The 23,386-nt window shown below is 44.4% G+C and overlaps 2 protein-coding genes and 2 non-coding genes across 4 annotated transcripts in view; 2 read left to right on the top strand and 2 right to left on the bottom strand.

Moving 5' to 3' along the window:
* MDM4 (MDM4 regulator of p53) overlaps nt 1-6,904 on the bottom strand; it is a 67,115-nt gene extending 60,211 nt beyond the window's left edge. The window contains exon 1 of the mRNA XM_073667037.1: nt 6,720-6,904. The gene's annotated coding sequence lies outside the window, so the exon portion shown is untranslated. The remainder of the gene's footprint in view (nt 1-6,719) is intronic.
* Nucleotides 6,905-7,045: 141 nt separating this feature from the next.
* PIK3C2B (phosphatidylinositol-4-phosphate 3-kinase catalytic subunit type 2 beta) overlaps nt 7,046-23,386 on the top strand; it is a 168,600-nt gene continuing 152,259 nt past the window's right edge. Inside the window, exon 1 of the mRNA XM_073667035.1 lies at nt 7,046-7,065. The gene's annotated coding sequence lies outside the window, so the exon portion shown is untranslated. The remainder of the gene's footprint in view (nt 7,066-23,386) is intronic.
* On the top strand, nt 7,183-7,255 carry TRNAK-UUU (transfer RNA lysine (anticodon UUU)). The gene has a single exon. It is a non-coding gene; the product is annotated as a tRNA-Lys (tRNA).
* TRNAK-UUU (transfer RNA lysine (anticodon UUU)) lies at nt 7,503-7,575 on the bottom strand. The gene has a single exon. It is a non-coding gene; the product is annotated as a tRNA-Lys (tRNA).

Consider the following 23,386-nt stretch of genomic DNA (forward strand, 5'->3'; position numbering starts at 1 on the left):
ATCTTGCGGCTCTGTGCCCCATCCAGGTCCCCATCTTGCGGCTCTGTGCCCCATCCAGGTCCCCATCTTGTGGCTCTGTGCCCCATCCAGGTCCCCATCTTGTGGCTCTGTGCCCCATCCAGGTCCCCATCTTGTGGCTATGTGCCTCATCCAGGTCCCCATCTTGTGGCTATGTGCCCCATCCAGGTCCCCGTCCTGTGGCTATGTGCCCCATCCAGGTCCCCTCTTGTGGCTATGTGCCCCCTGTGCTGTTCTTCACACACATAAAATAAAAAAAATAAAAAAATGATGATTCTCACCTGTCCTCCGTTCCCTCGGCGGCCTTCCTGCAGATGTGGCCCGCAGGCACCACAGAGTCCGACCCCTTGACGATCCCGACCTGGTCCAGGAGGAGCCGCCGACAGCAGCGCTGCATTGCCGCACAGAGACCGTCTCCCAGCACTGCATTTCCAATGTCAGCCGCCGGCCAATCAGAGGCCAGCAGCTGACATCTGCATATGGCAATGACGTCATACTCGCTGCGCCGACACGCAGATATCAGCTGCTGGCCTCTGATTGGCCGGCGGCTGGCATTGGAAATGCAGTGCTGGGAAACAGTCTCTGTGTGGCAATTCAGCGCTGCTGTCGGCGGCTCCTCCTGGACCAGGTCGGGATCGTCAAGGGGTCTGTGCCTGCGGGCCGCATAAAGCAGCCTCAGGGGCCGCATGCGGCCCGCGGGCCGCGTGTTTGAGACCCCTGCTTTAGGGCATGTTCACATACAGTGTTTTTGAAAGGAGAAAAAACAGGGACATTCCTTTATCAAAAGTATGATAATGCAGGGTTTTTTTCGGACCCTGAAATGCGCATTTATATTTTTTATGGCGCCAACATATTCTGCAACACTTTACAATATTAGAGGGGACTTGTACAGACAATAAAGATATTACAGAGTAACACAACTCAGATACCAAGAATAATGAGCACCCTGCTCACAAGCTTACAGGGTATGTGCACACGATGCAGAAATGCTCAGGATTTTTTCCTGAGCGTTTCTGCATCTCTCTGGCAGGAAAAAACGCATGCGGATTGTACATGCGGTTTCCTGCCAGGGACATGCGGAAATGAAGCGGTCTTCACTTTCATTTCCGCATGCGGGTTGACAAGCGCTTCCCAAGCGATTTTAGCATCACTTGGAAAGTGCTTGTCAACTTCACACTATATAAATCCATGCAGCCGGCATGGATTTATATAGTGTGTGAATGTTAAAAAATAAATCTATACTTTACCCTCTGATGGCCCCGGTGTCCTGCTTCATCGGTCCCGGCTGCCGGCAGTGAAGACTTTAGGACCTTCCGACGTCAGCGTCACGTGACCCGTCACATGACTCTGACGTCAGCGAAGGACCTTCATTCAACCGCGAAGTGCCCGGGAAGCCAGGAGGACGCTGCGCGGGCCGTCAGAAGGTGAGAATATATATATTTTTTATTTTATTCTTTTTTTTTAATGGTACCTGGGTCTGGATGAGAGTCCTCTCCTCCACACCCGGGTACCATCCGCACATTAGACCGCATGAAAAGCGCATCAACATATACAGTGATGCGGATTCCATGCGGTCTAATGCAAGTCAATGGCGGCAAAAGAGCAGCGTTTCCGCAAAATTAATTGACATGCTGCGGATTTTTGACCGCAGCGTTTACGCTGCGGAAAAATCCGCATCATGGGCACAGCACATGCGGATTTCCATTGGGGAACATTGCTGCCCTTCTACCATGCGTTTTTCATGCGTTTCCGCGGCGTTTACGCAACTGCAAAAACGCCGCGGAAACGCATGAAAAACGCATCGTGTGAACTCAGCCACAATCTATCAGGAAATAGTGGAGACACAAAAGGTAAATGATAAAATGTGCTTATATTACTAACAGGAAAAAGACAGCATAAATATATACAGTTAGGTCCATATATATTTGGACAGAGACAACATTTTTCTAATTTTGGTTCTAGACATTACCACAATGAATTTTAAACAAAACAATTCAGATGCAGTTGAAGTTCAGACTTTCAGCTTTCATTTGAGGGTATCCACATTAAAATTGGATGAAGGGTTTAGGAGTTTCAGCTCCTTAACATGTGCCACCCTGTTTTTAAAGGGACCAAAAGTAATTGGACAGATTAAATAATTGTAAATAAAATGTTCATTTCTAGTACTTGGTTGAAAACCCTTTGTTGGCAATGACTGCCTGAAGTCTTGAACTCATGGACATCACCAGACGCTGTGTTTCCTCCTTTTTGATGCTCCGCCAGGCCTTCACCGCGGTGGTTTTCAGTTGCTGTTTGTTTGTGGACCTTTCTGTCTTAAGTTTAGTCTTTAACAAGTGAAATGCATGCTCAATTGGGTTGAGATCAGGTGACTGACTTGGCCATTGAAGAATATTCCACTTCTTTGCTTTAGTAAACTCCTGGGTTGCTTTGGCTTTATGTTTTGGGTCATTGCCCATCTGTAATATGAAACGACGACCAATCAGTTTGGCTGCATTTGGCTGGATCTGAGCACACAGTATGGCTCTGAATACATCAGAATTCATTCGGCTGCTTCTGTCCTGTGTCACATCATCAATAAACACTAGTGACCCAGTGCCACTGGCAGCCATGCATGCCCAAGCCATCACACTGCCTCCGCCGTGTTTTACAGATGATGTGGTATGCTTTGGATCATGAGCTGTACCACGCCTTCGCCATACTTTTCTCTTTCCATCATTCTGGTAGAGGTTGATCTTGTTTTCATCTGTCCAAAGAATGTTCTTCCAGAACTGTGCTGGCTTTTTTAGATGTTTTTTAGCAAAGTCCAGTCTAGCCTTTTTATTCTTGATGCTTATGAGTGGCTTGCACCGTGCAGTGAACCCTCTGTATTTACTTTCATGCAGTCTTCTCTTTATGGTAGATTTGGATTTTGATACGCCTACCTCCTGGAGAGTGTTGTTCACTTGGTTGGCTGTTGTGAAGGGGTTTCTCTTCACCATGGAGATTATTCTGCGATCATCCACCACTGTTGTCTTCCGTGGGCGCCCAGGTCTTTTTGCATTGATTAGTTCTCCAGTGCTTTCTTTCTTTCTCAGGATGTACCAAACTGTAGATTTTGCCTCTCCTAATGTTGTAGCAATTTCTCGGATGGGTTTTTTCTGTTTTTGCAGCTTAAGGATGGCTTGTTTCACCTTCATGGAGAGCTCATTTGACCGCATGTTTATTCACAGCAAAACCTTCCAAATGCAAGCGCCACACCTCAACTCCAGGCCTTTTATCTGCTTAATTGAGAATGACATAACGAAGGGATTGCCCACACCTGTCCATGAAATAGCCTTGGAGTCAATTGTCCAATTACTTTTGATCCCTTTAAAAACAGAGTGGCACATGTTAAGGAGCTGAAACTCCTAAACCCTTCATCTAATTTTAATGTGGATACCCTCAAATGAAAGCTGAAAGTCTGAACTTCAACTGCATCTGAATTGTTTTGTTTAAAATTCATTGTGGTAATGTCTAGAACCAAAATTAGAAAAATGTTGTCTCTGTCCAAATATATATGGACCTAACTGTATAGTATCAGGCTGGGAACATATTACATTAGTATGATGTTCCCCCACAGTGGGTCATAATAGTGTTACTTGTGATGTACTCCTATATATACACATTGAGAATGGGAAAGAATTGGAGTAAACTGAAAACACCCAAAAAGGTAATATATTAAGAATGAAAAAGACTATTAGTATATTTAAAAACATTAAGTACAATATAGCACTAAGAAGATCAACACAAATAAAAAACCAGAGCGGAGTGATCCATGGAAGAGTACTTGTATGGGAAAAGCAATAAATGATGCGCTTCAGAAACTATTACAGTTTGAGAAGAAGCAAATGTATCTTACAAAATGACTAGATTTACGATAATTGGAAAAGACCCATGTGGATGAAAATGCATTAAACCTGCTGTCAGTTAGAAAGCGATAGGTCAAGTGTTACCAAGATGAATTTTGAAAAATTATCCAACATAAAAAATAATAATGAGACTCAGAGTGACAAGTGCATGGATATTCTAGCTAGTAAATGCAAGGAAACAATGCAGTTTCTGATTCAGAAATGGCAAGTTATGCTAAATAGCCACCACCATAAAAGAACAAAGTGGAAGCTGGAGGGGTGGCATGTGTAAAGTGCTGATGTGCTGCAAATCTAAGACCATCAGCAAGAATATCGATATGGGTTAGTAGTGCCAGTCTCAGTAAACAGACAAGGGGTCAGTTACAAGATACTGTCATGAAACATAACAGATTGTCATATAAACGTATCCATATGAGTCAATTATAAGCAAATAGAGATAATACATCACTTTCCCATGGAGAAATAGATGAAGGGGGATCACCCGCTCTTGCCCCGACGCGCGATTCACCTCTGGCTTTTAAGAGTCAAAGGTAAGAAAAGGTCAAATTCTAGAGATGTTTTTGAGGTGCAGGTGACATGAGCGGGCGAGTGATCTGATGTAGGGAGTGAAGGAAAGGTCTGAATCGAGTAGAACACCAAGACAGCGGGCATGTTGCTGGGGAGTAATGGTGGAACAACATACGGATATGGCAACATCAGGCATAGGTAGGTAGGTTAGTGGAGGGAGGAAACACAAGGAGTTCCGTTTTTGACAGATTCAGTTTTAAACAGAGTGAGGACAATGTTAGAGACAGAGGAAAGACAATCACTGGTATTTTGTGGTAATGCAGGAGACGATGTGTAAAACAAAATATATTGTCTGTCCAATGTGGATGGCGTACATGGAAGAAAAAGGAGGGGGCCTAGGACTGAACCTTAAGGAACCCCAACTTTAAGGAGAAGGGGAGAGGAAGATGAGCCAGCAAAATACACAGTGAAGGAGCGGTCAGATAAATAGGAGAACCAGGAGAGAACGGTGTCCTTGAGCCTGATAGAGCGGAGCATTGTGAGGAGGAGCTGGTTGAATCCACAGTGATGAATGCTGCAGAGAGATCCAGGAGAATCAGCAGGGAGCAATGACCATTAGGTTTTGCTGTTAGTGGATCATAGAGACATTAGTGGGGGCAGTTTCAGTATTGTTCAATGTGTTATTTTGCTGATCAGCTCCATGGATCCTCTAGGGAATGTGTTGTAAACCATCAAAGCTATTGTGTTTTAAGTTAAAAAGAGCGCCGCAGGTCAGAAGCTGCAATGTGAATCAAACACGGTGGGTGAAGATTTTAGAACTCATTTACTTTGCCATCATATGTAATGCTGCTGAGCTGGACCCTTAGGCTGTGTGCCCACGATACGTTTTTCAAGCGTTTACGCTGCGGAATTTCCGCAGCGTAAACGCTTGGTAAACCTTCCCCCATGGTCTCCAATGCAATTCCGCACTTGCAATGCCCATGCTGCGGATTTTTCCGCAGCGTTTATGCTGCACTCAAATCCGCAGCATGTCCATTAATTTTGCGGAAGTGCTGCGTTTTCGCCGCCATTGACTTGCATTAGAACGCGCCAATTCCGCAAGACTGTATCTGTACTTGCGTAATTGGCACGTTCAATTGTGCGGATGGTACCCGGGTGAGGAGGACAGGAGACTCTCCTCCACAACCAGGTACCATTAAAAACTGTAAAAAAAGAATAAAATAAAAAATAAAGATTATATTCACCTTCCGACGGCCCCTGGACTCCTTCCCTGTGCTTGCTGCCGACAGATCGCGCAGGACTGAAGGACCTGCGCTGACGTCAGTCATGTGACGGCAGGTCTTTCAGTACAGCGTACCGCGATCTTTTGGCAGCCAGGAACGAGCGCAGCAAAACTCGGGGGTCATCAGAAGGTAAGTATAGGTTTATTTTTAACCATTCTCTTGGGTCACACTATACTAATCCATGTCGGTTGCATGGATTTATATAGTGTGACCAAGTTGACAAGCACTTTCCAAGTGATACTAAAATTGCTTGGAAAGCGCTTGATAACCCGCATGCGGAAATGCATGTGAAGACCGCTTCACATCCGCATGTCCCTGGCAGGAAAACACATGTACAATCAACATGTACAATCCGCATGCGTTTTTTTCTGCCAGGGAGATGCAGAAACGCTCAGGAAAAAATCCAGAGCATTTCTGCATCGTGGGCACATAGCCTTACAAAACGACAAGTGGAAGCAGTGATGGGTCATTTACAACCAGTGCGGTACAAAGAGCCGGCTACCTACTGTGAATAGTGAGAGCCGCTTGCAGTTTCTGAATGGCTCACTAAAGGGGCTGTGCGGCTGCCGATGCAGCCATAACCCCATGAGGGTCTCAACCACATCGATCTGCTGGGATTATACAGGGTGCCCTGAGGGTGAAGACATATAATAAAGGATCCCACAGTCAGCTCTTTATGGAGGAGCAGCCAAATGCTCCAGATCACCACACTGAGCAGCACTGCTGGGGCTCAGGAGGGGCAGCTGTCATCCATGTGCCCTGACAATCTATGGGGGAGGGTATCTGGCACACGAGTACAGCTGTGGCGCGGACACCCTGATAAACACCCCAGAGAGCCCCACATAAGAGGCCCATGGAGGTTCCCAGCACGTGATGGCGCCCACGTCACCCACTCCCCAGCACACAGGGTGGGCACTGCGGCCGCGCCGTCACCACGAGGAGCCCGTGTGAGCGCAGACCGAGCCCCGCTGCCACCGGGTCACGTGCTGGCCAGAGGGCAATGCTCGCGCCTTTCACTTCTCACCCTATATCCGGCCTATGGCATCCTGGCCCACATGCCGCCTCCCCAGCCAGGACTAAGGACGACTAGGCGCCATGGTTCAGGAATTCACCGCTTCCGGTTCACGTAATAGGGTGTCGCGCTTTCCAGTTCCGGTTCTTACGAAAAAGAGCCTGGGTGATAACGGCCCGTATAAAGCGGAAGTGGACACCATAGAGAAGCCGTAGTGTAGCATAGAGGGGCGGTACTTTCTGTACAGTCGGGGTGTGGGATTATAGCGCCGGAGGGGGGCAGCGGTTTATGACGTCACTGCGCCTCACAGAGCAGGAGACGAGTGTAGGACAATATATGGCGGCGGCTCCTATTACTTGTAAGTAAGAAGTCTTCTGTCACGTACTGACCAGGGCATAAGACTTTAATAGAGATGTGGACGGACAGGTGGACTGACGTGAATAACACGGCGTATTGGGTGTGGTGCTGACAACGAGCCCGGATAGCTCAGTCGGTAGAGCATCAGACTTTTAATCTGAGGGTCCAGGGTTCAAGTCCCTGTTCGGGCGGCTCGTTATTTATTTTTTTTTTTTTCACATTTCATCTAAATTCTTATGTATCTGTAGCAATGATGTGCGAGGTAATACACTGCACAGTATAGCATGCCCTGGGAAAGTAACCCAGTCACAGCTACTGCTATAGTGCACTAAGTGCTCGTACTGCACCCTAATATTACACGGAGTCTAATACCAGCACTTTTACTATAATGATAGAAATTTATAAATTTAGGATGAAAAAAAATAAAAATGTGAGCGCCGCCCGAACAGGGACTTGAACCCTGGACCCTCAGATTAAAAGTCTGATGCTCTACCGACTGAGCTATCCGGGCGCTCATAGGTGCGATGGGGATTTCCAGTGAGTAGTAATCACCGCAAGGCCTGAAGCGCTGGAGATTAGTCACTAATATGTAGGCAGCAGGACAGGGAGCTGTCTACTATCAGCAGGACAGGGAGCTGTCTACTATCAGCAGGACAGGGAGCTGTCTACTATCAGCAGGACAGGGAGCTGTCTACTATCAGCAGGACAGGGAGCTGTCTACTATCAGCAGGACAGGGAGCTGTCTACTACCAGCAGGACAGGGAGCTGTCTACTATCAGCAGGAGAGGGAGCTGTTTACTATCAGCAGGACAGGGAGCAGTCTACTATCAGCAGGACAGGGAGCTGTCTACTATCAGCAGGACAGGGAGCTGTCTACTATCAGCAGGACAGGGAGCTGTCTACTATCAGCAGGACAGGGAGCAGTCTACTATCAGCAGGACAGGGAGCAGTCTACTATCAGCAGGACAGGGAGCTGTCTACTATCAGCAGGAGAGGGAGCTGTTTACTATCAGCAGGACAGGGAGCTGTCTACTATCAGCAGGACAGGGAGCAGTCTACTATCAGCAGGACAGGGAGCAGTCTACTATCAGCAGGACAGGGAGCTGTCTACTATCAGCAGGACAGGGAGCTGTCTACTATCAGCAGGACAGGGAGCAGTCTACTATCAGCAGGACAGGGAGCAGTCTACTATCAGCAGGACAGGGAGCAGTCTACTATCAGCAGGACAGGGAGCAGTCTACTATCAGCATGACAGGGAGCTGTCTACTATCAGCAGGACAGGGAGCTGTCTACTATCAGCAGGAGAGGGAGCTGTCTACTATCAGCAGGAGAGGGAGCTGTCTACTATCAGCAGGACAGGGAGCTGTCTACTATCAGCAGGAGAGGGAGCTGTCTACTATCAGCAGGAGAGGGAGCTGTCTACTATCAGCAGGAGAGGGAGCTGTTTACTATCAGCAGGACAGGGAGCTGTCTACTATCAGCAGGACAGGGAGCTGTCTACTATCAGCAGGAGAGGGAGCTGTCTACTATCAGCAGGAGAGGGAGCTGTCTACTATCAGCTGGACAGGGAGCTGTCTACTATCAGCTGGACAGGGAGCTGTCTACTATCAGCAGGACAGGGAGCTGTCTACTATCAGCAGGACAGGGAGCTGTCTACTATCAGCAGGACAGGGAGCTGTCTACTATCAGCAGGACAGGGAGCTGTCTACTATCAGCAGGAGAGGGAGCTGTCTACTATCAGCAGGAGAGGGAGCTGTCTACTATCAGCAGGAGAGGGAGCTGTTTACTATCAGCAGGACAGGGAGCTGTCTACTATCAGCTGGACAGGGAGCTGTCTACTATCAGCAGGACAGGGAGCTGTCTACTATCAGCAGGACAGGGAGCTGTCTACTATCAGCAGGACAGGGAGCTGTCTACTATCAGCAGGACAGGGAGCTGTCTACTATCAGCTGGCAGTTTCACCTTAGATCTTCACACTACTTTTCTTTTTGAATGGTACTGTGGGTTTTTTAGATGTAAATTTACACTTTACAGGCCCAGGTATTTTTTGTTTTTGTTCTTTTGTTTCAAATGTCAGAACTTTTTCATTTTTCCATCCACATGGCCGTATGAGGTCTTATTTTTTTGGGATGAGTTGTAGTTTTGAATGACGCCATTAATTTTACTGGAAAACGTGAAATAAAACTGCCGAGTGCAATCACCGTTGTTTTGGTTTTTTGTTTTTTGTTATTAGCATTTATTGTATGGCATCTTGATTCTCCAGGTATGATTTTTTTATTATAATTATTTTGCATCACCATTTTCTCAGACCCATAACAAATTTATTTGCTCCATAGAGCTGTGTGAAGTGTTATTTTTTTGTTACTCGAAGGTGACATTTGTATTGGTACCATTTTGAGGTACATATGATTTTATGATCGATTTTTATTGTATTTTTTTGGGAAACGTGGAGAGCAAAAATACAGCAATTTCAGGGATCAATTAGACGACTAATTTTCTCGTACAAATGCTATCCGTGATTTTTAGTTGAGTAACTAGAGTCTAATGGGCCCAAGAGCAAAATTTGGACCTGGCACTCCCTCCCCCATGAATGTTGGTCAACTGTATGCCCTTGTAGTGTTAAAAATCCTATAAAGACATATGTGTTCATCCCTCCCCCCTTCGTTTTATTTTAATGTCCCCCATCCTAGACCCCTATGAGGCATATATGTCATCCATCCTGGGCCACTTCCAGGTATATATGTCCCTCATTCTGGGCCCCTTCCTGATATATTTGTCCCCCAACTGTTAGAACTCTCCTGTTAGGTTTTTTCTATTTTGCTGGTCACATGACCTTTTTGCCTATTTAATCCTGCTCCGCCCTCCTGGCTTTGCTGGACTTCATTGTAATTTCTACTCTTAAGCTAGCCTGGTGCTTAGTTACCTTTCTCAGTCAGTTTAGCTAGGTCTTTTGACCTTTATGTTCTGTGTTGTGTGTTTGTCTTTTTACTGCTACAATTTCTGCTAGGAGGTGTCCATCTTTCTCCCAGTCCCTAGTTCTTGTAGGGATCCCTCCCTCACATCTATAGGTCTTCGTTCAGACTAGCTGAGGACTTTAGCGGGTCTGATCGCAGGATCAGGTTCCCCGTTACATCGTAGGGATCTAGCTTAGTTCTATTGTAGGGACAGATCTCCTGTCTTTCCTTAGTGCTTGTAGCCTATCATAACAGTAAGTCCAGCCCAAAAATATCTCTAAGGAAAGACCTCCAGTTTCCATCATGGTTTCGGTTCAGGATTTGGCTCAACGCCTGCAGGGACTCTCTGTGGACGTGGCCGAGCTCCAACAACACGTGAGTAGCTGTTCTGGAGCGCATTTTGTGGAGCCAAAGGTACGATTGCCTGATTTATTTTTTGGTGAACAACAAGATTTTTTTTCCTTTAAAAATGCTTGTTTATTGTATTTTCGTTTGAGACCCAGATCCTCTGGTGATGAATCACAGCGCATAGGGTTCATAATGTCACTTTTGCGCAAAGAACCTCAGGGATGGGCCTTTTCTCTCCAACCTAGTGATCCGTGCTTTAGATCAGTGGATAGTTTTTTTACTGCTTTGGGGTTGTTGTATGATGATCATGATCGTGTCTCATCAGCTGAGACGGAATTGAGACTTTTGAGACAGGGATCAGGTAATGTGGAAAATTATTGTACTCACTTCCGTCGGTGGTCTGCTCAGGTGGGGTGGAAGGATTCAGCTCTGAAAAGTTTGTTTCTTGCTGGGCTAGGTGAAAGAGTTAAGGATCTGCTTATTGCTTATCCTACACCTGGAAACTTGCAGGAGGCAATGCAATTAGCTATATGGGTGGACAGGAGACTGCGTGCAAGGGTTAATGAGAGTAAATCCTTTGCCATGTCAGCTCCTAGTCTTGAGAGGGTCTGTACTGACATTGGAGAGCCGATGGAGATTGGGGCGATGTCACCCCGCTCTCAGGAAAAAGAACGCAGGTTTTCTGAAGGTTTGTGCTTTTATTGCGGAAAATCTGACCATTTCATTAAGAACTGTGAGCTTCGTATGAAAAAAAAAAAAAAAAAGTTCAGTTACGCCCGTATAGCCTGTTTAAACACTAAGGGGGTATTTCTTTCTGCTACTACTGCAGCTCAGGAAGAATTAATTGAATTTCGAGTATTTGTGGATTATAGTTCTACTCTGAATGTGATTAATGGGGGATTCTTGGAAAAACTTAAATTAAAACCCAAACCTTTGTCATCCCCTATTGCCGTGGTTTCTGTCGATGGCTCTCCCTTGAAATGTGTTACAAGGTTTATGAATTTCCCCTCACTATTAATGGTATTCACCAAGAAAATTTGGATTTGGTAGTATTAAATAATTTGCCTTCTCCAGTAATTTTGGGGTTACCCTGGTTAAAATTGCACAATCCTGTACTGGATTGGTCTACTAATGAAATTAAGTCCTGGAGCCCTAAGTGTTATGACAAGTGTTGTAATGGGCGCATTGCTGCTGTGGATAAAGGGGAATTACCTGTACCTATTCAGGATTTTTGGAAATTTATTTCTGAGGAGGAGTCGCAAATTTTGCCTCCCCATAGAGACTATGATTGTACCATTGAATTTGTCCCTGGTGCGACTCTTCCTAAAAGTCGTTAATTTAATCTTACTATTCCGGAGAGAAAGGCTTTGGAGGAATACATACAGACAAGCTTGGCCGCCGGTCATATCAGACCTTCTAAGTCACCTGTGGCTGTTGGATTTTTTTTGTTAAAAAAAAGGACGGCGGTTTACGTCCTTGTCTGGACTTTCGCGAGATTAATAAAATTACTGTACGCAATCCTTACCCACTGCCATTGATTCCTGATTTATTTAACCAGTTAGTGGGGGCCAAGTGGTTCTCTAAAATTGATCTCCGGGGGGCATACAATTTGTTGCGCATGAAGTAGGGTGATGAATGGAAGACTGCTTTTAACACTCCTGTGGGTCATTTTGAGAATCTGGTTACGCCTTTTGGTCTTACCAATGCACCAGCATTTTTTTCAGAATCTGATTAATGACATCCTTAGACCTTTGATCGGCAAAAATGTGGTTGTGTATTTGGATGACATTTTGATTTATTCGCCTGATCTGGAGTCTCATTGGCGGAGCTTACGTGAGGTATTACAGTTATTAATTGACAATTCGCTTTTTGCTAAGCTGGAGAAATGTGAGTTCGCTGTACAGAGAATTAGTTTTTTGGGCTACATTATCTCCAGCGAGGGCTTTGAGATGGATCCGGTGAAAGTTCAAGCTGTGCAGGAATGGCCTAGGCCTATTGGTTTGAAATTGATACAGAGGTTTTTGGGTTTCGCCAATTATTACAGAAAATTCATTAAAAAATTTTCTATTATTGTTAAACCAGTGACCAATCTCACCAGGAAAGGTGCTAATACGGTTCAGTGGACTACTGAGGCCATTGAGGCGTTTGTGTTTCTAAAGGAGAGGTTCAGCTCTGCCTCCATCCTTATGCAGCCTGATGTGACTAAGCCGTTTTTGGTTGAGGTTGATGCTTCTTCTGTGGGGGTCGAGGTTGATGCTTCTTCTGTGGGGGTCGGTGCGGTGTCGTCTCAGGAAAGCAAGGATGGAGTACATCCCTGTGTCTTTTTTTCAAAAAAATTTTCTGAGACTGAACTTAATTACGATATTGGTAATCGGGAATTGCTGGCTATTAAACTTGCATTTGAACACTGGCGTCATCTCTTGGAAGGTGCTGAATTTCCCATTCAGGTTTTCACTGATCATAAAAATCTGATCTATCTTGATGCTGCCAAGCGCTTGAATGCCCGTCAGGCTAGGTGGGCACTTTTTTTTTCACGGTTTAATTTTTCCGTTACTTACATCACGGGTACCAAGAATGTTAAAGCTGATGCGTTGTCTCGCAGCTTTTCTCCCATGGTCGGTGCTGAGGAGGAGCAGAGCATTTTACAAGAAGGTGTTGTGATTGCTGCATTGGACTCCGTTTTGGAAGATGAGATTCTTAAAGCACAGGAGAATGCCCCATCTAACACTCCCCATGGGAGGTTGTTTGTGCCTAGGACCTTTAGGAGAGATTTGTTTGTTGAGTGTCATGAGTCTCGGTTGGCAGGTCATCGAGGAATTTCTGAGACCAAGAGACTTGTGGGTCGCAGTTTTTGGTGGCCTGGATGGCAGAAGGAAGTCATTAAGTGGGTGCGCCAATGTACAGTGTGTGCTAGATCTAAGTCTTCTCACACTCCTGCTGCGGGGTTGCTTTGCCCTCTGGAGGTTCCTAGTGCACCTTGGACACATCTGGCTATGGACTTTATTACTGACCTTCCCTCCTCTGAGGGTTTCACGGTCATCTGGGTGGTCGTGGACCGTTTTAGCAAGATGTGTCACTTGGTTCCCTTCATCAAACTGCCCTGCACTAAGACACTCGCTAAGGCCTTTGTCAAGGAAATTTTCAGACTCCATGGTGTTCCTACTGACATTGTTTCTGATAGGGGACCTCAGTTCGTGGCTCGTTTTTGGCGTGCCTTTTGTGACAGGTTGGGAGTTCATTTGTCATTTTCATCTGGATATCATCCTGAGTCTAATGGCCAGACAGAAAGGAAGAATCAGGATGTTGAGCAGTTCTTGCGTTGTTTTGTGGCAGACAATCAAGAGGGGTGGTCTGAGTTTCTGCCGCTTGCTGAATTTGCTCTTAACAACCATACATCCTCTTCTGCTGGGTGTTCGCCTTTTTTTTGTTGTTCTGGGAGACATCCGTCTTTTGGGTCATTCTCCAAATTGGTATCGGCTGTGCCTGAGGAGGAGAGTTTTTCCGGTGATTTGGAGAGAGTTTGGACGGATGTGCGTGGTAATCTTCAGGAGGCTAACAAAAAATCTAAGAGGTACTTTGACAGGAAACGTCAAGAGGTTTTGTTTACGGTTGTGACATGGTTGGGTTGTCCTCTAAGAATCTGCGGTTGAGGATTCCTTCTAAAAAATTGGGTCCCAAGTTTGTAGGGCCCTTTAACATGCTTCAGGTAGTTAACTAATCTGCTGTTAGGTTGGAGGTTCCTACCTCCTGGAAGATTAATCCGGTGTTTCATGTTTCTCTATTGAAAAAAGCTGATGTATCAGATAGAGACGCCACTGCCACTGTTCCTCCGGTGGTGGAGGACGGGGAATATGAAATTTCCCGCATCCTTAATTCTAGACAGTATAGGGGGAGTTTGCAGTATCTCGTCGCTTGGAAGGGTTTTGGTCCCGAGGATAACTCATGGGTGAGGTCGGATGATGTTTCTGCGTCCAGACTTGTCAGAGCGTTTCACAAGAGGTTTCCTGATAAGCCTGAGCCTAGGGGATCCGGAGGATCCTCTTAGAAGAGGGGGTACTGTTAGAACTCTCCTGCTAGGTTTTTTCTATTTTGCTGGTCACATGACCTTTTTGCCTATTTAATCCTGCTCCGCCCTTCTGGCCATGCTAGACTTCATTGTAATTTCTACTCTTAAGCTAGCCAGGTGCTTTGTAACCTTTCTCAGTCAGTTTAGCTAGGTCTTTTGACCTTTATATTCTGTGTTGTGTGTTTGTCTTTTTACTGCTACAATTTCTGCTAGGAGGTGTCCATCTTTCTCCCAGTCCCTAGTTCTTGTAGGGATCCCTCCCTCACATCTATAGGTCTTCGTTCAGACTAGCTGAGGACTTTAGCGGGTCTGATCGCAGGATCAGGTTCCCCGTTACATCGTAGGGATCTAGCTTAGTTCTATTGTAGGGACAGATCTCCTGTCTTTCCTTAGTGCTTGTAGCCTATCATAACACCAACCTGGTATATATCTCCCCCTTATTGATATATATGTCCCCCATCCTGGGCTCCTTCCTCATATATGTCCCTCATCCTGATATATATGTTCCCCATTCTGGGCCCCTTCCTGGTATATATGTCCTTTATCCTGTGCTAATGTCCTCCATCCTAGGCCTCTTCCTGGTATATATGTCCCCCATCCTAGCCCCCTTCCTGGTATATATGTCCTCCATCCTGGGCCCCATCCTGGTATATATGTCCCCCATCCTGGTATATATGTCCCCCATCCTGGTATACATGTCCCCCATCCAGATATATATGCCCCCCATTGTAGTATATATGTTGCCCATCCTGGACCCCTTCCTGGTATATATGTCCCCCATCCTGGTATATATGTCCCCCATCCAGATATATATGCCCCCCATTCTAGTATATATGTTCCCCATCCTGGTCCCCTCCCTGGTATACATGTCCTCATTCCTGGTAAACATGTCCCCCATCCTGGTAAACATGTCCCCCATCCACGTATATATGCCACCCATTCTAGTATATATGTCCCAAATCCTAGGCCTCGTCCTGGTATATATGTTCTCCATCCTGGGCCCCTTCCAGGAATATATATATCCCCATCCTGGTATACATGTATGTCTCTCATCCTGGTATACATGCACGTCTCTCATTCTGGTATACATGTCCCCCATCATGGGACCCTTCCTGGTATATATTTCTCTCATCCTGGTATAATTGTCTCTCATCCTGGTATACATGCATGTCTCTCATCCTGGTATACATGCATGTCTCTCATCCTGCTATACATGCATGTCTCTCATCCTGGTATACATGTCTCTCATCCTGGTATACATGCATGTCACCCATCCTGGTATACATGTCCCCCTCTCCCATCCTGGTATATATTTCTCTCATCCTGGTATATATTTCTCTCATCCTGGTATACATGTCTCCCATCCTGGTATACATGCATGTCTCTCATCCTGGTATACATGTCTCTCATCCTGGTATACATGTCTCCCATTCTGGTATATATGTCCCCCATCATGGGACCCTTCCTGGTATATATTTCCCTCATCCTGGTATACATGTCTCTCATCCTGGTATACATGCATGTCTCTCATTCTGGTATACATGCATGTCTCTCATTCTGGTATACATGCATGTCTCTCATTCTGGTATACATGCATGTCTCTCATCCTGGTATACATCCATGTCTCTCATCCTGGTATACATGCATGTCTCTCATCCTGGTATACATGTCTCTCATCCTGGTATACATGTCTCCCATTCTGGTATACATGCATGTCTCTCATCCTGGTATATATGTCCCCCATCATGGGACCCTTCCTGGTATATATTTCCCTCATCCTGGTGTACATGTCTCTCATCCTGGTATACATGCATGTCTCTCATTCTGGTATACATGCATGTCTCTCATTCTGGTATACATGCATGTCTCTCATCCTGGTATACATGTTTCTCATCCTGGTATACATGTCTCCCATTCTGGTATACATGCATGTCTCTCATCCTGGTATACATGTGTCCCATTCTGGTATATATGTCCCCCATCATGGGACCCTTCCTGGTATATATTTCCCTCATCCTGGTATACATGTCTCTCATCCTGGTATACATGCATGTCTCTCATTCTGGTATACATGCATGTCTCTCATTCTGGTATACATGCATGTCTCTCATCCTGGTATACATGCATGTCCCCCATTCTGGTATACATGTCCCCCATCCTGGTATATGTGTGTGTGTGTGTGTATATACAGTACAGACCAAAAGTTTGGACACACCTTCTCATTTAAAGATTTTTCTGTATTTTCATGACTTTGAAATTGTACATTCACACTGAAGGCATCAAAACTATGAATTAACACATGTGGAATTATATACTTAACAAAAAAGTGTGAAAAAACTGAAAATATGTCTTATATTCTAGGTTCTTCAAAGTAGCCACCTTTTGCTTTGATGACTGCTTTGCACACTCTTGGCATTCTCTTGATGAGCTTCAAGAGGTAGTCACCGGAAATGGTCTCCCAACAATCTTGAAGGAGTTCCCAGAGATGCTTAGCACTTGTTTGCCCTTTTGCCTTCACTCTGCGGTCCAGCTCACCCCAAACCATCTCGATTGGGTTCAGGTCTGGTGACTGTGGAGGCCAGGTCATCTGGCGTAGCACCCCATCATTCTCCTTCTAGGTCAAATAGCCGTTACACAGCCTGGAGGTGTGTTTGGGGTCATTGTCCTGTTGAAAAATAAATGATGGTCCAACTAAACGCAAACCGGATGGAATAGCATGCCACTGCAAGATGCTGTGGTAGACATGCTGGTTCAGTATGCCTTCAATTTTGAATAAATCCCCAACAGTGTCACCAGCAAAGCACCCCCACACCATCACACCTCCTCCTCCATGCTTCACGGTGGGAATCAGGCATGTAGAGTCCATCCGTTCACCTTTTCTGCGTCGCAAAAAGACACGGTGGTTGGAACCAAAGATCTCAAATTTGGACTCATCAGACCAAAGCACAGATTTCCACTGGTCTAATGTCCATTCCTTGTGTTCTTTAGCACAAACAAGTCTCTTCTGCTTGTTGCCTGTCCTTAGCACTGGTTTCCTAGCAGCTATTTTACCATGAAGGCCTGCTGCACAAAGTCTCCTCTTAACAGTTGTTGAAGAGATGTGTCTGCTGCTAGAACTCTGTGTGGCATTGACCTGGTCTCTAATCTGAGCTGCTGTTAACCTGCGATTTCTGAGGCTGGTGACTCGGATAAACTTATCCTCAGAAGCAGAGGTGACTCTTGGTCTTCCTTTCCTGGGGCGGTCCTCATGTGAGCCAGTTTCTTTGTAACGCTTGATGGTTTTTGCAACTTCACTTGGGGACACTTTCAAAGTTTGCCCAATTTTTCGGACTGACTGACCTTCATTTCTTAAAGTAATGGCCACTTGTTTTTCTTTACTTAGCTGCTTTTTTCTTGCCATAATACAAATTCTAACAGTCTATTCAGTAGGACTATCAGCTGTGTATCCACCTGACTTCTGCACAACCCCATGGTCCCAACCCCATTTATAAGGCAAGAAATCCCACTTATTAAACCTGACAGGGCACACCTGTGAAGTGAAAACCATTTCCGGTGACTACCTCTTGAAGCTCATGAAGAGAATGCCAAGAGTGTGCAAAGCAGTCATCAAAGCAAAAGGTGGCTACTTTGAAGAACCTAAAATATAAGACATATTTTCAGTTGTTTCCCACTTTTTTGTTAAGTATATAATTCCACATGTGTTAATTCATAGTTTTGATGCCTTCAGTGTGAATGTACAATTTCAAAGTCATGAAAATACATAAAAATCTTTAAATGAGAAGGTGTGTTCAAACTTTTGGTCTGTACTGTATATATATATATATATATATATATATATATATATATATATACATATATATATACACACATACATACATACGGTTCCTAGCAATGGACACATGGTTTCTAGCGATGACTATGCTGGGAGGAAGTGGGGAGAGCACCTTATAGTCGCGCACATCGTGGTCACTGGAGCGGAAGTCACAGTGACTCACCAGCGCCTGTGCAGAAGATCTCTCTATACACTGCCAATAGAAGGGAGGAAAAGACATGGATTGTGGAAGGCGTGCAGGGCGCAGGCGCGGGATTCCGGCACCACAACTACCCGTCACAGAGCACTGTGACGTGCAGGGGAGGGGAGTGGTATTATAATGAAGAGAGGAAGCGGGGATTTCTTCCAGGCACCGTATGCCTCGGAGCCTGGAAGAAATCATTAGCATAAAGAAATAAAATAACATTTCTCAACAACAAGACCATTAACATGAGGCATACAGGAAGGACTAGTTTAACATTTCTATCACCTGTATGGCCATATTAATAGGTTATATACATCCCAGGGGGTGACAGATTCCCTTTAAATAAAGCATAAGCATTGCCATATTGGCGCTGTAATACTGATTAAAATGATACCTTTGGTGAGTAAATCCGTTTTGTGTTTTTTGTTTACTCAACGTTTGAAGTTTTCTTGTAATGATATTTCCATGCATCGGGGCAGGACTGTGGTTAGGGTCTTTTCTTCCTGCTTTTGCCTGTCCGTCTGCCTCCTGCGTTTGAATGACAGGGCACTGATCCATCAGTCACTTGCCTCCTATTTTAAATCTCGCTCCGATACAGTCATTTTTGTGGTGTCCAATAAAAGAGCAGGTCTCCAAGAAAATGGCGCCGTAGGTGGCACATCCGCAGACCCTTTTATAAGCTTCGAGTTCTCAATTGTCCACTGCGTGCAGACAACCAGTGCGAAAGAACTCTAATCTCCTACTAACATAATTGACATCCAGAGGAAGTGAGACAGCAGCATCTCTAGCTTCCTCCAGATGCCTTGATTTGTCTGAAGGAGAGGCGAGTGAAGACAGCGCTGATTGGTCACAGGGACCACGTGACATTATTATGTCACTCAAACCCCGGTAGAGACAGCACCGACACCGCTTCAACGGCGCCAGCACCAGAGTCGAGTATACAGTACAGACCAAAAGTTTGGACATACCTCATTTAAAGATTTTTCTGTATTTTCATAACTATGAAAATTGTACATTCACACTGAAAGCATCAAAACTATTAATTAACACATGTGGAATTATATACTTATCAAAAACGTGTGAAACAGCTGAAACTATGTCTTATATTGTAGGTTCTTCAAAGTAGCCACCTTTTGCTTTGATGACTGACTTGCACACTCTTGGCATTCTCTTGATGAGCTTCAAGAGGTAGTCACCGGAAATGGTCTTCCAACAATCTTGAAGGAGTTCCCAGAGATGCTTAGCACTTGTTTCGGTCCAGCTCACCCCAAACCATCTAGATTGGGTTCAGGTCTTGTGACTGTGGAGGCCAGGTCACCGGACGTAGCACCCCATCACTCTCCTTCTTGGTCAAATAGCCCTTACACAGCCTGGAGGTGGGTTTGGGGTCATTGTCCTGTTGAAAAATAAATGATGGTCCAACTAAACGCAAAGCGGATGGAATAGCATGCCGCTGCAAGATGCTGTGGTAGCCATGCTGGTTCAGTATGCCTTCAATTTTGAATAAATCCCCAACAGTGTCACCAGCAAAGCACCCCCACACCATCACACCTCCTCCTCCATGCTTCACGGTGGGAACCAGGCATGTAGAGTCCATCCGTTCACCTTTTCTGCGTCGCACAAAGACACGGTGGTTGGAACTCAAGATCTCAAATTTGGACTCAGACCAAAGCACAGATTTCCACTGGTCTAATGTCCATTCCTTGTGTTCTTTAGCCCAAACAAGTCTCTTCTGCTTGTTGCCTGTCCTTAGCAGTGGTTTCCTAGCAGCTATTTTACCATGAAGGCCTGCTGCAAAGTCTCCTCTTAACAGTTGTTGAAGAGATGTGTCTGCTGCTAGAACTCTGTGTGGCATTGACCTGGTCTCTAATCTGAGCTGCTCTTAACCTGCGATTTCTGAGGCTGGTGATTCGGATAAACTTATCCTCAGAAGCAGAGGTGACTCTTGGTCTTCCTTTCCTGGGGCGGTCCTCATGTGAGCCAGTTTCTTTGTAGCGCTTGATGGTTTTTGCAACTGCACTTGGGGACACTTTCAAAGTTTTCCCAATTTTTTCGCAGACTGACCTTCATTTCTTAAAGTAATGATGGCTACTCGTTTTTCTTTACTTAGCTGCTTTTTTCTTGTCATAATACAAATTCTAACAGTCTATTCAGTAGGACTATCAGCTGTGTTTCCACCAGACTTCTGCACAACAAGACTGATGGTCCCAACCCCATTTGTAAGCAAGAAATCCCACTTATTAAACCTGACTGGGCACACCTGTGAAGTGAAAACCATTTCCGGTGACTACCTCTTGAAGCTCATCAAGAGAATGCCAAGAGTGTGCAAAGCAGTCATCAAAGCAAAGGGTGGCTATTTTGAAGAACCTAGAATATAAGACATTTTCAGTTGTTTCACACTTTTTTGTTAAGTATACAATTCCACATGTGCTAATTCATAGTTTTGATGCCTTCAGTGTGAATGTACAATTTTCAAAGTCATGAAAATACAGAAAAATCTTTAAATGAGAAGGTGTGTCCAAACTTTTGGTCTGTACTGTAGGTATTATTATTTTACTGGGGGAAAACATAGGGATTCAGAAAGAGGTTGTCAGAGTAGTGAACAAGTGGCTGTTCAAGCAGTAAACAACCTCTCGAAGAAGAGGATCCCGATGAATACTGTTTTTATGCAATAGAAGTTAATGGCAACAGATACCTTTTTATTCAAATTTTAGAAAAATAAAACTTTCAACAAGATGCAAAAATATGGTTTGAATGGGGCCTTACTAAATGGCATAGAAACCACAACAACTGCAAACGTTCCTTACATTAAATAGCTGACTTGGACCACAGTAACAAGACCACCCACAATTAACTTGTTAGCTTTCAATATGTGATTAAGTAAAGGATATTTCAGTCCTCAAAATACTATTATGAGTGTGAATATAATATGCGTATGTGCATTTCTGGTTATAATTAGACAATTTTTGTTTTAGAAATTCCGATGGTGTTTCCAGCCAAGCATCATATGGCCGAGATCACAAATGCCAAAAATCTGCAACAAAGTACAGTATAATATATGTGAATTGGTTTAATTACATAAAACCTACTTCCCATGCAGCACAAAATAAGAATACTGAAAATAAAATTTGCAGGCTGATCTGCCCCGTGTTCTGGATATTGCTGTGGCCTTATACAACCTCTGGCAAAAATTATGGAATCACCGGGCTCGGAGGATGTTCATTCAGTTGTTTAATGTTGTTGAAAAAAAGCAGATCACAGACATGGCACAAAACTAAAGTCATTTCAAATGGCAACTTTAGGGCTTTAAGAAACACTAAAAGAAATCAAGATTAAAAATATGGTACTCAGTAAGGGTGATTTTTTTTCAGACCAAGCAGAGGGAAAAAATTATGGAATCACTCAATTCTGAGGAAAAAAATATGGAATCATGAAAAACAAACACACAAAAGAACACTCCAATACATCACTAGTATTTTGCTGCACCACCTCTGGCTTTAATAACAGCTTGCAGTCTCTGAGGCATGGACTTAATGAGTGACAAACAGTACTCTTCATCAATCTGGCTCCAATTTTCTCTGATTGCTGTTGCCAGATCAGCTTTGCAGGTTGGAGCCTTGTCATGGACCATTTTCTTCAACTTCCACCAAAGATTTTCAATTGGATTGAGATCCGGACTATTTGCAGGCCATGACATTGACCTTATGCGTCTTCTTTCAAGGAACGTTTTCACTGTTTTTGCTCTATGGCAGGATGCATTATCATCTTGAAAAATGATGTCATCATCCCCAAACATCCTTTCAATTGATGGGATAAGAAAACTGTCCAAAATATCAATGTAAGCTTGGGCATTTATTGAAGATGTAATGACAGGCATCTCCCCAGTGCCTTTACCTGACATGCGGCCCCATATCATCAATGACTCTGAAAATTTGCATGTTCTCTTCATGCAGTCATCTTTATAAATCTCATTGGAACGGCACCAAACAAAAGTTCCAGCATCATCACCTTGCCCAATGCAGATTCGCGATTCATCACTGAATATGACTTTCATCCAGTCATCCACAGTCCACGATTGCTTTTTCTTAGTCCATTGTAACCTTGTTTTTTTCTGTTTAGGTGTTAATGATGGCTTATGTTTAGCTTTTCTATATGTAAATCCCATTTCCTTTAGGCGGTTTCTTACAGTTCGGTCACAGATATTGACTCCAGTTTCCTCCCATTCATTCCTCATTTGTTTTGGTGTGCATTTCCTGTTTTGGAGACATATTGCTTTAAGTTTCCGGTCTTGACGCTTTGATGTCTTCCTTGGTCTACCAGTATGTTTGCCTTTAACAACCTTCCCCTGTTGTTTGTATCTGGTCCAGATTTTAGACACAGCTGACTGTGAACAACCAACATCTTTTGCAACATTGCGTGATGATTTACCTTCTTTTAAGAGTTTTATAATCCTCTCCTTTGTTTCAATTGACATCTCTCATGTTGAAGCCATGATTCATGTCAGTCTACTTGGTGCAACAGCCCTCCAAGGTGTGATCACTCCTTTTTAGATGCAGACTAATGAGCAGATCTAATTTGATGCAGGTGTTAGTTTTGGAAATGAAAATTTACAGGGTGATTCCATAATTTTTTCCTCAGAATTGAGTGATTCCATAATTTTTTCCATCTGCTTGGTTTGAAAAAAATTACCCTTACTCAGTACCACATTTTCAATTTTGATTTCTTTTAGTGTTTCTTAAAGCCCTAAAGTTGCCATTTGAAATGACTTTACTTTTGTGCCATGTCTGTGATCTGCTTTTTTTCAACAACATTAAACAACTGAATGAACATCCTCCGAGCCCGGTGATTCCATAGTTTTTGCCAGGGGTTGTAGTACACTGTACTTTTCAGAGGCGACATCAGCAGTAAAATCTGCATGCACATTCACATGTAAGGGTC

Source organism: Phyllobates terribilis, unplaced genomic scaffold, assembly GCF_046119375.1.
Source record: "Phyllobates terribilis strain yellow unplaced genomic scaffold, ASM4611937v1 Scaffold_2__4_contigs__length_985480577, whole genome shotgun sequence".
NCBI classification, from domain to species: Eukaryota; Metazoa; Chordata; class Amphibia; order Anura; family Dendrobatidae; genus Phyllobates; species Phyllobates terribilis.